The sequence below is a fragment of the Aythya ferina genome, assembly GCF_964211825.1.
Source record: "Aythya ferina genome assembly, chromosome: Z".
NCBI lineage: Eukaryota > Metazoa > Chordata > Aves > Anseriformes > Anatidae > Aythya > Aythya ferina.
The window spans coordinates 27,203,708-27,216,183 of record NC_140299.1 but is presented as its reverse complement, the minus strand read 5'-3'; the positions used below and the strand labels follow the sequence as shown (position 1 = coordinate 27,216,183).

Here is a 12,476-nt window from a genome sequence, read left to right as displayed (position 1 = left end):
GCGCGGGTCGGGGCTCGCACACCGCCGCTCCCCTCGCCTCGCCCCCTCCGCCCGGGGCAGCTCCGGCGGGGCTCCCTCCGGGGAGCCGGAAGCGGCCGAGGGCCCTCGGTGCGGCCCCGGCGCCGCCCGTTCCTGCCGTTACGGCCGTTGGGGCAACGGCAGCGCCGCCCCGCCGCTGAGGCGGAGCCCGCCTGTGGGGGCGCGGCCATGGCGGGGCGGCTCCGCCTGAGGAGAGGCGGGCGTGGGGCGAGCGCGGCCCGGCCCGGCCCGCCCCGCTGCGCTGCCGGCGGCTGGGGACGTCTCACCTCATCTGTCACCAGTTCTGCTCGCCTGCCCAGCTGTCAAAACAGGGGGTGTCTTTTTCATTCCAGCTCACAAAGTACCAAAGGGGAACGGGGCTTTAATGCCTGTGTTTGGACACAAGCAATTATCCCTAATTATTGTTTTTCTTTTCAGCCTGCCCGTCCCGCTGGAGAGCCAGCAGATGAGCATGCCCTAATCCTCCCCAGTCGGTTGATCTCAGTGGGTTTTGCGGGACAAGCCGGGCGAGAAGGCTCCGTGGCTTTCATCTCGATGTGAGTTTTGAACTGATTGAAACTCGTTGCGATGGGAGAATTAACCTCGGAGCCCAGGCTTTCAATGGCCCCTGATAAGAGATTATACGTGTTGATGGCAAGCTTTTCTTGGCAAAATGTTTTCAAAGGGCTCGGAGCTGTTAAATCAAAGCACTATTGAATTGGTGGTAGGCCCCTTTAGAGCTCTCCCTCCTTCTTCATTCCCTGGTGCTATGTGTTGGTAATTACTGGCAGGGGTGGGAGAAGGGAAACAGAAAATCCTCTCGGAGATACACACCCATGCGCACCAGAGTGATGAGCAGCGTTGGCTAGAGAACCACAGGGAAGCCAGAGGAAACTTCTCTTAATCCCACGGAGGAAAACTGCCTAGATGCTCAGGCCAGCACAAGATAAATCCTGTTCTGCTGCCAGTCTCTTTTCACATGCCTGCTTCTTGCTTTCGCAGGGCTGCAGTAGCAATCCAAGGATCTGTGCTTCAGTGTTATTTCCTCCGTAATTCACCCTTATTAAAAATTTATATAAGGAAAAAAAAAATCACAGAAAAGCTAGAAAGGCTATGTGGATCTTTCAGCTATGAATATCCATGTGGATGACAAAAGCTAGGTAATACTTAAGATGTGCATCAACCTTGACGAGACTGCTTTAACCAGAGATTGCTTATTCTCTGCCTGTCTGAAGTTTGTGTACTGAAATTACACCTCTCAGTAACGAGTCACCATAATTGTGAACTTTGGATCACATTTGGTTGAGTATTTTCTCTTCCACTGTCTGAGAAAGGGGGACATTGAAAAAGCCTGTGGGCCAAAGCAAAAGCTGTCTGCTCTCAACCAGAGAATCTCTGTGCACTGATTCACTTGGATTTTGTAAATGAAAGTGTGTCTCTTCCGAGCCAGTTTAGGGGTCATGGGATACGGTTCTGACCTTAATTGTGGAAGGCTAATGCCTAACAGAAGAAAACAAAAAAAAACAAAACAAAACAAAAAAAAAAAAAAAAAAACAAAACAAAACAAAACAAAAAAAAACAAAACAAAACAAAAAAAAACAAACAAAAAAAAAAAAAAAAAAAACAAGGAAAAATGAGGTTAGGAAATACACATTTTCTACCAGACAGACAATCCACCTCAAGAGAAATGCTTACAAGAATGAGGCACCCACCACAGAAAGCTGTTGAGCTGGAAAAAGAACAATGTTCAGCTCTACACTGGAGTCTGTTGGCAGGCAAAGAGATGTGTTTGGGTGGGCCAAACCTCTGTTATATGGATATTACTCAGGACTTAAGGACATTCTTATTAAATAACATTCTGGTTCTATGGTGAGGGAAGTAAATTATTGATATCCACTTCCAGAAACATATGAACACAAAAAGTCTGTTAGAGCTGCTAACACTAAAATTCACCCTGTCCAATACTGTAGCTTTGCATTGGTAGTGAAGAGGCAGTGGGAGCAGCAGCAGTATGGCAATCATAAAACTGCAGCAGAGCAGGGCAGGGTGGTGGAACCTGGCGTCAGGCAATGCATGAGTGGAGAGAAATTAATCTGAGGAAGGTGCTTGTTCAGGAAGTCCTTCCACCAAATCCATCAAGAATAGCACTGCAGAGCCAGAACTCCCTTGCAGGTCTGCTTGCCTGGCCCCCATGTGTGTTCACTTGGAGGGCTTGATGGGAGAACACCTGGAAAATAACTTGGAGAGAAGAGATCAGCCTGGCCAGAAGCTGGGCTGCTGTAAGCCTCAACAACGATGCAGGCACTACAGCTAGACGTCTCAGCAGACACTCCCAGCTGTAGGAGGAGGCCTGGGTTCAGGTTGATTGGAAGTGTGCACTGAGTGCTGCTAATCACACTACTTTTTTCAAATTGATATTTTATTATGTTTGCCATTTTTCTCCAATTATATCACATGTATCTGAAGTCTTTTGTTTAAAATGAGGAGATGTTTTTGGTTTTAGACTGCTCTGCTGCTGTCTTTGGTTCCCAGCTCCTGATCCAAGATTGAGCCAATGTAATTTACTGAAACCTCCAAGGCCTTGAGCTTAGCCACTTTTAATCCCTATAGGTATTTGCCAGAAGAGAAACTTGCACTTTTTTTTTTTTTTATTTTTTAATTTATTTAAAAGCTTGAGCTACAGTTATTAAAATATTATGATTATTATGATTAAACTGAAAGCAATTGCACAGGCAGTGTGAATGCCAGCACAGTAACCTTTATTTTTTAAGTATCATTAAATTGCCACCAAAATCCAAGTTTTGGGGGATCCAAATGTTTTCTTACAAAACCATTCAACTTGTACCATATCAATAATATTTCCTGCCAGCAGATCACTTAGTGGGAGGCTTGGTAGTAATTAGAAAAATTGTTTTTGAGATGATTTTTTTTTTTTTTTTTTTGTTAAATGGTATCTCAACGACAGCCGGAATGGCAAAATGCATGTTTTGGCTTATTCAGTGCTTACTGTTGACTGGGCCTGTGAGTGCTGTGGGGAAGCTGGGAAGAATAATTACAATTTTACTTGTTCTGACTGTTCGGATTGTTAGAATGTTCTGCAAGAGATCCTAGAAAGTTCACAAGCTGTGCAGGGTCTCAGCAGAATTTGTACATTGTACAGGACCTCTTCTTTGGTGAAGTGCCTGAATTGTCACTAAACTGTTGCAAAGCTTGTCAGGAAGAGTGTACTTGCAGAGTTCATACTCTCCACAGAAGCAAACAGCTGCAATGTGGATTTTATAGCTTACAGAGGATGAAAGAAACCTGCAATAGTTATAGTGTATAGTATAGAGTGGCTTTATATATATTTGGCAACTCTGAATAGACATCTGGGGCCAAGGCTGTTTCATTAGTCATTGCTACTTCAGAAATGCCTGCAAGTCCTGTACAGTTAGAAAGTTTGCCACATAAAACAGTGTGTGTCCAATTTATAAAATTAAAGAGATGGTTTCAGTCCCAAAGACCTTAAAATTTATATATTCAGTGAGAAGCGGCAGTTGTATCCAACAAACATATGGTGGAAACATGGTATAACAGCTATACCTTTATCAGTCCCAGAGGCAGCTGCAGCACACCAGCTCTCAGCCGTGGTCACAGATGGACATCTGAGACAGAGGTTGTCTCTTTCACCAGAGGAGAGAGACCCACAGTATGTACAACACAGACGGAGCTTCTGAGGTTCTTGGGAACAGAAAGATATTTTGGGTCAGTAGCTTCTGAGGAAGACTTAAATCATTTTTAGCTATAAGTCAGTTCTGCTTTTCAGCTCTCATTTTTAGTAAGTAGGTTCTTTTTTGAAGGTAGAGTATTTGTAGTGCTATTACTTGTTCAAGGAAAATGTCATTACAGAAGATTGTTACATTTCTGTTTAGTGTGATGCATTGCAGTGGAGTTTGGAAAAAAAAAAAAGAGAGAGAAAAAAGAAGGAAGGAAAAAAGGAAATACAGAGAAGGAAGGAAGGAAGAAAGGATGAGAGGGAGGGAGGGAGGAAAGAAGGGAGGGAAAGACAGAAGGAAAGAAAGAGAAAGAGAGGAAGGAAGGAAGGAAGGAAGGAAGGAAGGAAGGAAGGAAGGAAGGAAGGAAGGAAGGAAGGAAGGAAGGAAGGAAGGAAGGAAGGAAGGAAGGAAGGAAGGAAGGAAGGAAGGAAGGAAGGAAGGAAGGAAGGAAGGAAGGAAGGAAGGAAGGGAGAGAGAGAAAGAGAGAAAGAAAGAGAGAAAGAGAGAAAAAGAAAGAAAGAAAGAAAGAGAGAGAGAGAGAAAGAGAGAGAGAGAGAGAGAGAAAGAGAAAGAGAAAGAGAAAGAGAAAAGATCAAGAAAATCTGCAAGCACAAGATGAGTTCTGTGCAGACCACCCCCATCATCCCACCCCACCCCCATTTTTTTTCTGTTTTATAAGAGCCAAAGGCAAAAATACCCCACCCAACAGCAGGTTCCATAAGCCACAGAGAAGAAATTGTGAGTCATTACAGGCAAATACTGCAAGGGAAAGAAATGGTGGGCAGCTGAGTTTAAGGATGTTAAAACACAGGCAAAGACAAGTTGAGAGTCACAACTGTTGTTAGTGGATTCAGACATTACTCAGTGGCTGACAGCTCTTTTGTTGACACCTCTGGATATTTAGTCAACTCTGGCCCGCTCTCCGTGGGTTATCTTGCTAGTATGCAGAGTAATGTGTGCAGAATCAAGTATTTGTTGCAGGGGCAGAAACAAGCTTTAATTCACTTTTCTGCTTCCTATATCCATTTCATAACTGAATCTTTCTTCAGAATCTTTTTCTTAATGTTCTGTACCTATAGCTCAATTAAATCCATTATATTCAATTATTATTTTTTGCAAACTGTTTCTCTCATCCTACTGTTGCTGTGTTAAATAGTTCTTTAAATAGTACCTAAAAACAAAAACAAACAAATAAAAAAAAAAACCAACACACTCTAAATACATGGTTCCTAAAAAATCAAATCTCTTTTCCCTACACACTTGAAAGAATATACTCATTTCCCATCTCAAAGCTACAAAATCTTCTGCAAAACTTGCCATTTACCCCCAAAACAATATTATAGCTGGCCTACGCAGATCCTTCACGCTCTCTTGTATATACAAATGCAGAACTCATACCAACTCATGACCTTCCACACCGGACTTGTGTACACAGATGTACACTGACACAAGTACTTAAAGGATTTCTTTAAAGGGATCTTGCTGGTTGGCTGATGTTTCGAATATTTTGTCACCACAAGGGTCTTTGCTTTCTTAGCAATGCATTCAAACCCATTCATTGATGAGCAGGTACACAGCCTATTCTTGTTTAAAAGCTGGGAGGATGACAAACCTCTCAATCTAAAATAAGCAAGACTGTACAAGACTGTAGTCTTGTACATCTTTAAAGCACCCATGTAAATTTCCCTGGGTATACATGAAAGCAGAACGGGATTCCTTGTTTGAGAACACAGACATGGCAAGTGGCTGGCTGAATGAGAGCAAGTGGAGCTGGATTTTGCAAGCTTGTGCAGCTAGCTGGAGACAGGCAAAGAAATTCATTTTTACATGCAATTATCATGGCACAGCTTTGAAACTAAGGTGATGGCTATGCCTTGTCTTTTATACCCATGGAGGTGAGAACCTAGACAGAAATAAGGGAAGAGGTTGTAGGCATCAAACTTTCTTACATTATAACATAGCTCAAAAACATAGGCATATTGGAAACCAATGGCTTTCTAGCAGAGTGACCAGTTTGCAGCTCACAAATTCTGTGTAGTCTGCAAGCAGCAAGTGCAGCTCCCATGCCTCATAATCAGTGACTAACTGTGTCTATCCCAAATCCCCAGTAAACTGCAATACCTTAGGGGTTGAAGAGCCCAGAAGCACCAGGTCATCTTGTGCTGCAGCTTCATATGCAGCCTTGCCATCTCTCCCAGCAGAGCAGCCTTTTGCATATCTCAGGTGCTGCGTTTCCCTCTCTTCAGAGGCACGGAAGTGTGTGATACACATCTTTCAGCTCTCTGTCCCTGAAGACGGTGCCATACTAATTGTAGCATGAGATGCTGCTCGTGGCTGGCCTAAAGATTATAGCGCAGGGTTAGGAGGCCTGTCACTCTGTGACATAACGTGAACTTTGACTTTCTTATAAAAATCCAGCAATCCATACTCCCTGCAGAAAAGCAAGGGATAGAGTCTCAATATGCCTGCCAAATTACGCTGCTACTTGAGAGCACCAGCCCAGACTTGAGTCTAGCCTCCAGCTGCGGCCAACTTCTGAGACAAGGGAAAATGACAACCTTCCCAGACAGAATAGAGTAGCTGCAGAATCCACTAGGGTAGAAATACCTTGTTTTCACATTGCAGGCCTCTAGCCAAAGCTGTAGCACATGACATCTATCTTCAGTGGAGTTTGGTTAAATCTTTTCAATGCATTATATATTTCAGATGCTTTCATTTGAAATACCAACGAGTAATATAATTTCATAACAAGGATATAGTTAATAAGAAATATTTATACAAGTTAATTTTAACTAATATGCATAACTGTTATTTATGTGTGTCATGTTTAGCTTACCTCAAGATGAGGAAACACTTTCCTCACTTTTAATAGTCCATAACCCATAAAGAAATGCCCAAGTGCAGTGATAATGATAGTTTTAAGACTGTAAAACCAGTGCTCATTGATCTGTAAGACTGGGAAAGTAAAACTTTTCCTGTTTTCCAGTAGGGAATTATTCACACAATTGCATTTTTCCTATTTAAATTTTCAGTCTTTAACCTCAGTGTCCAACAAATATTTTTGTAGAAACATGGCAAAGGAACCCTAAGACACAACTATAGCTAATTGGATGAATAATCACAACAAAATAATTCATGGGATGAATGTTTCCCTTTTATGTCAATTTTATCGGAATTATTTTAGCAGATGTTGGCATCTTAAATGCAGTTGTTATTAGAAGTGGTTGAGCATGTCTTGAGAAATAATTGTTGAACTTCAAGACATTTATGATAAGTTGCAGTGATGATGTGCTGTAGATTAGAACCTAGAAAGCAGATTATTGCAGGCATGCTCAGTTTACAGATGTAGCTGTGTTAGTTTTTGGTGTCCTAGGGAAAAGTATTCTAAGATATTGAAACCAGCTGCTTCTCCTGTTAGTGCACCGGATGCTTATCTTCTTGCTCTATATATCAAAATATCAGCGTCAAAATTTGCCATTACTGCATGAACTGCAGACACTTTGATCTAAAGATAAGATAAGATGGTTCAGTCTGTATTAAATAGCAGCTGCCCTTAGCATATTTAAAAATGCAATAAAATAGAATATTTTGATTATTTTTCTTTAAACACATGACAAGCATGAAATAAAGCAAATTAAGGAAAGCAATAGGACAGTCAACAAATCAACAAATTATCTTAAAATACCAAATGAATTTTTAGAAATTATTTTGATCTAAATAGTTTTACATTTGTAAAAATCTCAGTCTCAGGGAATTTTATATATATACATATATACAGATGTAATTCTGTGGAAACAAAATTCAAAGTGTCATTATAACCTTCAAACTGTAAATTCTGAGTGTCAGCTCACTGCAAATGTTGCTTTGACCCTGTGAAACCTTTGAGATAATTACCAAAACGTAAGGTGTAAGATTCAGGAAATATGGAGAACTTTTGAAATGCATCTCTGAAATGACAATGTATCCTCTAAAAATGGGTTTGTAATTTGAGCGAAGTGAGGAGTGGAAAAAGCATGAAAATGAGAGAGGAGGAAGGTGGCAGCTAAACTTACATGCAAAAGTAGTGGTATCCATCATTTATTTGAGAATTAAAGAAGTATTTCACACACCTGCATGTTTTGTGGCAGGGGTGGCTCGCAATAATTAGAGATCTTGGTGATTCTTTTCTGAGAATGACTACAAAACTGCTGCTCCAAATGCACTTGTTTGGCAAAATGCATGAACCCATTTGTCACAGATTGAACTCCCAGATGCCCTCAATACCATCTCCACTCAGCAAAAGTGATTGCAAACCTCCCCTGGGTCAAAAAAAGGCCCATTAGAAGCATTGCTCTCCTACCCATCTGCTGAAACTGTTACTGGGGCAGCTAATTATGTTTCACTCTTTCACTTCCAGAACCAAACACATCTCTCAGTGTCTAGATCATTGATTACATTAGCTGGAAATATTTGCTGTAATCATAGACAGTGAACTTCAGCCTTAAAACAGAGAGAATAAGCTTTCCACTTCTTTTTTACTTTGTAAAACTGTTTAGAACTGGGGAGAAAACAGGGACAGCAAATGTACTGCAGGTAAAATGTCTAACTATAGCTTATAATAAATTTTGCCTTCTTGATAGAATTGTACTTACATTTCATTTTCATGCTGTGCCATTGATACAGTGTCTGAACATGTCAAGTGCAATGTCAGCACTTTTTAATCTCTTCAGTACATATTGCGCTGTGTATGGAAATGGGAAAATACTTTTCTGTACTGAGAAATTATTAGTCTTAAGTTAAAATGGATTTAGTAGGGAGCAGTGGCTGGGTTGAAAAAAATAATTTGCAGTGCTGGGCTTCACTAAGTGAGATTCAGCAAGCAGCAAGCACTCTTCTCTCAGTATCAGAAGTCAATACTCCTGAAGTGTGATGGAGCCATCTGTCACAAAGGTACCTGGATACACATGTCCCACCAAAAGGGAGTTGCACAAAAATCTTGCAGAAGATGGGCTATCTTTGGCTAAAATAGATCAATAAGACTGTGATCACTGCTTATTGAAGCTGGGAAGACAACTTTTTAAAGGATGGAAAGAGTTCTCCAGATGGTCCAGACAGATTTGTGTTGAATTCTTGTCTGCTATTCTGCCTCTCTGCTCTTCTCTTCGTTCAGCTTGTTACAGCACACATACCCTTTCTGCCCCAAACTTTTCTAAACAGATATAACTCATTTTGTTTCATCCAGTAACATATTGTATGCTGATCAAAGTAATTTAATTAGTCAATGTTCTGCTAATTGTTTTGGAAAGATGTTTAAAAGAAGGCAAATTATTTTTTGTGTATATTTCATTAGGATGTCATCCTAACCCACTCCATGTTCTGCATAATGATAAGGTCAATTAACTTTTATCCAAATATATTTATTGTCTGACAGCCAGTTATGAGTATTGATCACGTGCTAGTTACTGAAGTATATTATATTAGGTTATTATAATTACAGGGCTATTTCCAAAATTATCCCTTCCTTGTTTAGTGGCATATTGCAACGGACAGCAGCAATAGGGAGATCACTGCTGTGCGCAAAGGAAGTGTTCCAGAAATGTAGTGATTTTTGTAGCATGTGTCATCAGTAGTAAATTGGGGGTATGAAAAGTGTGCTGGGGATGCTCTTCTAGGGAATTATAACAGCCACAAATGAACAAGGAAGAGTAGCAGTAAAGCTACATCACTTACAATCAGCTGTTGGATACAGCTTAAACTATTAACAAGCATTTTTGCTGTTATTGTACATGTTAACCTTCATGACCTTCACGACAGCCTTTTATCAGCAAGAATATAGCTGGCTGGCACAGCTGACTGTACATTAGGAATAATTAGCCTTAGTTATGAAAGCATTGCTTGCATACTTTTCAAAATGCAAACTTGAAAGAAGACAATGTTCTAAACACAGTTTCATCCAGCAGAAATTAGTACAAACATAATACGTTTTCCTCAGTGGAGGTTGTCCATAGGAGTCCTGTAAGTAAATTCAGAGAATAACATTATTTGCAAGAAATACATTTCTCAGCTCTTTTCATACCATTTATTGTTATACTATCCTTGGACAAAGAAAAGTAAGTGGTGGGATGCAAGATGAGTTTTCTGATCTTTTCTCTTTGGGTTCTTTTTTATTAGAAGCAATTTCAGCTTATGGAAAACATCCACGTGGAGACAACATAGAACCAGAAATTCTCTGAAGTCATTATCATCGGAAAAGGTCTTAAACCAGAATAATACATTCAGATAAGCCTCCTCTCTTTCTCAGAAGGATATTCTTTTTGGATTCATAAAGCTGTTATTTTCTTTTTATTGCCACTCCCATAGTTTTGTTGATGGTTTGGTTTTGCATCATCTGATGGAGTTTTAAGCAAACTAATGGAAAAGGGCAAGAGAACAAAGACAATTTTTTCTAGGAAGAAAATTTTATGTACCTTTCCCAATACTCTATTGTTTCAAGTTAAACTTAAACTTAAATATTATATGTGATTATCCTGAAGTTCTTCCAGACAAAACTAGAAAAGATCCTGAGGATTGCTCGTAAATGCTTTTTCTGCATTGTGTCAGAAGTGGCTGAAGCAATTTAGTTACAGTGTACAAGCACCAGAACCTTTATGGTGTTGGAAAGTTGCTTTTCATGAGCTGGGTGGCCAAAAATGTGCTAAGGTTGGCCCCACTTCACTTAGAGATGACTCCAGATTAAGAACATAGGAGAACCATAATTTGTTTGAAATGCTTGCGTAGACTCCTGTTGGATCTTCAGACATCACTTCTGACATCCTGAGATCTGAAATGCTTAGTTGCAGACAAAACCTGCTCACAATAAGCTAATGAAAAACTTGTTGAATGGGAAAAGGATTGCTACATAGCTCCAAAGATAAGTGTAGGGAAAACCGAAGGGAAAACTTCTTCACCAAGCAGTTGATCATAGATGTAGTTAATCACACAGGCATATTTTCTTTGCTTATCTGCTGGTATATGTGTGTGTTATCAGCCGTGAAATTGGTTACAGCACTGGAAACAACCACTTTCAGAACAGGCTTTGTATCCTTGCTCTCTCCACAGGAATTTTGAAAAGATTTCTTACCTGACCACTGGCAGGATATTTGTAATACTTTGCCAGCACATCAATAACAATACATATAAAAAGAATTTCAGAATCTTACACCAAATTTTGCCCTTCACTACACTAATATTAATACAGAGAAAAGCTACTGCATTTCTACTTGTGTAACTAAAAGCAGAGTTTTGCCTTAAGCAACATGAGTGCAAATGGCAAGGTATTAAAAACACAGATGCAGAGAGGGAGGTCCATGTGTGGAAATGGTTTATATTAAGAGGCAGTTGCTGAAGCATATGAGAGTTTTAGCCATGCAAAGACCATTTGGCCCAATATTTTTCTTTGTGAGTAGTTTTAAAGAAATCTATCATAAAGATAATTTGTTCTACTTACCTATAAGCGCCTCAGATCACTCCCCCTCTCCTTGCACTCTTTTATGTTTTTCCAGACTGATGCTGGAACAGACCTGAAATCCTGGTTGTCCATATACACAGTTGGGGTTAACAGTGCAGCCCTTATTTTTTCACAGCATCAGGGAATTATTTCTGGTGAATCAGAATGTTGTCACTTGTGACAAATGGCTGCATAGAATGCATAAACCTTTTATTTTCCCTGCACACTAAAGGCCTGCACAAAATGTCAATGTTTCATTGTAACACCTGCAGAAATTTCTGAGGATAAAGGTTTAGTAAAATATGAATTCAGGTCTCTTCATGTTGAATAAAGATGATAGAAAATATTAAGCAAAATGATTCCCCTTTTTCTTTGCCTCCTGGGTACCCTCAGCACCTGCCTTCAGCATTGCTAATAACAGACTAATCATAGGTGAGTAATACTCCAATAATAGAGTGATACTCTAATAATAGATGAATAATATGCTTATCTTGTTTTTTGGTTGCCTTTCTGAGATGTAAATCTTGGTCACTGTGGTCAGAGCTTCTGATGTCTTCATCAAAATATTCCTCAGGGTCATGGTTGACTGTGTGGAAAAAAAGCATCAAGCATGGAGTTAATGATTGAATCATAACAGACAATTATTGTAATTCTAAACTTTGCAATTAATTTAATGTTTAATTTTTCAGCCTGAAGTTCTTTTCATGACATTTAAACATTAAGAAAATAATACAATTACTTTTAAGATATCTTGTGCTGTTTCCCCAGTCACAGGACTCTGTACTGTTTCCAGTGACTCGGCCATGCTTAAATCTCTGAATAGGTAGAAGTCTCTACATGATTTGTGTGTCTGGAGATTGAATCATTGCTAATGTGTTTTGCACTGAAAGATCCTATTGTGCCTGTGGAGTAGGTGGATCTCCTGTTTTTGTTTACTGCCAGACTGAGTTTGGGTGGCCTCTGGGGAGTGTGTGTTTGTGTGAGTGGACATGTGAAATCAGCAGAGGTCTGGGCATATGCCAGACAACTTCATTTTGGCTTGCTGCTAGTACTCTCTACACTAGAAAAACCATAATACATTTGTCTGAAAATTGTATACACAGTAGAGAATATTATTTTATTCATAATAACACAAAATAAATCCAGAGGCTCTTTGATGGTGAAGATGGAGAGGAGGCAGGTCTAGAAGGCAAAAGTAATGCTTCTGTTTGAGTCTTGTTGGCTATACCTTTTTTTAT

The 12,476-nt window shown here is 39.9% G+C and overlaps 1 long non-coding RNA gene across 1 annotated transcript; it reads left to right on the top strand.

Moving 5' to 3' along the window:
- The first annotated feature begins 254 nt into the window (after positions 1-254).
- On the top strand, positions 255-10,934 carry LOC311426903. Its single transcript, XR_014687110.1, has 3 exons — positions 255-379; positions 457-575; positions 9,924-10,934. It is a non-coding gene; the product is annotated as an uncharacterized lncRNA (long non-coding RNA).
- Positions 10,935-12,476: the final 1,542 nt, after the last annotated feature.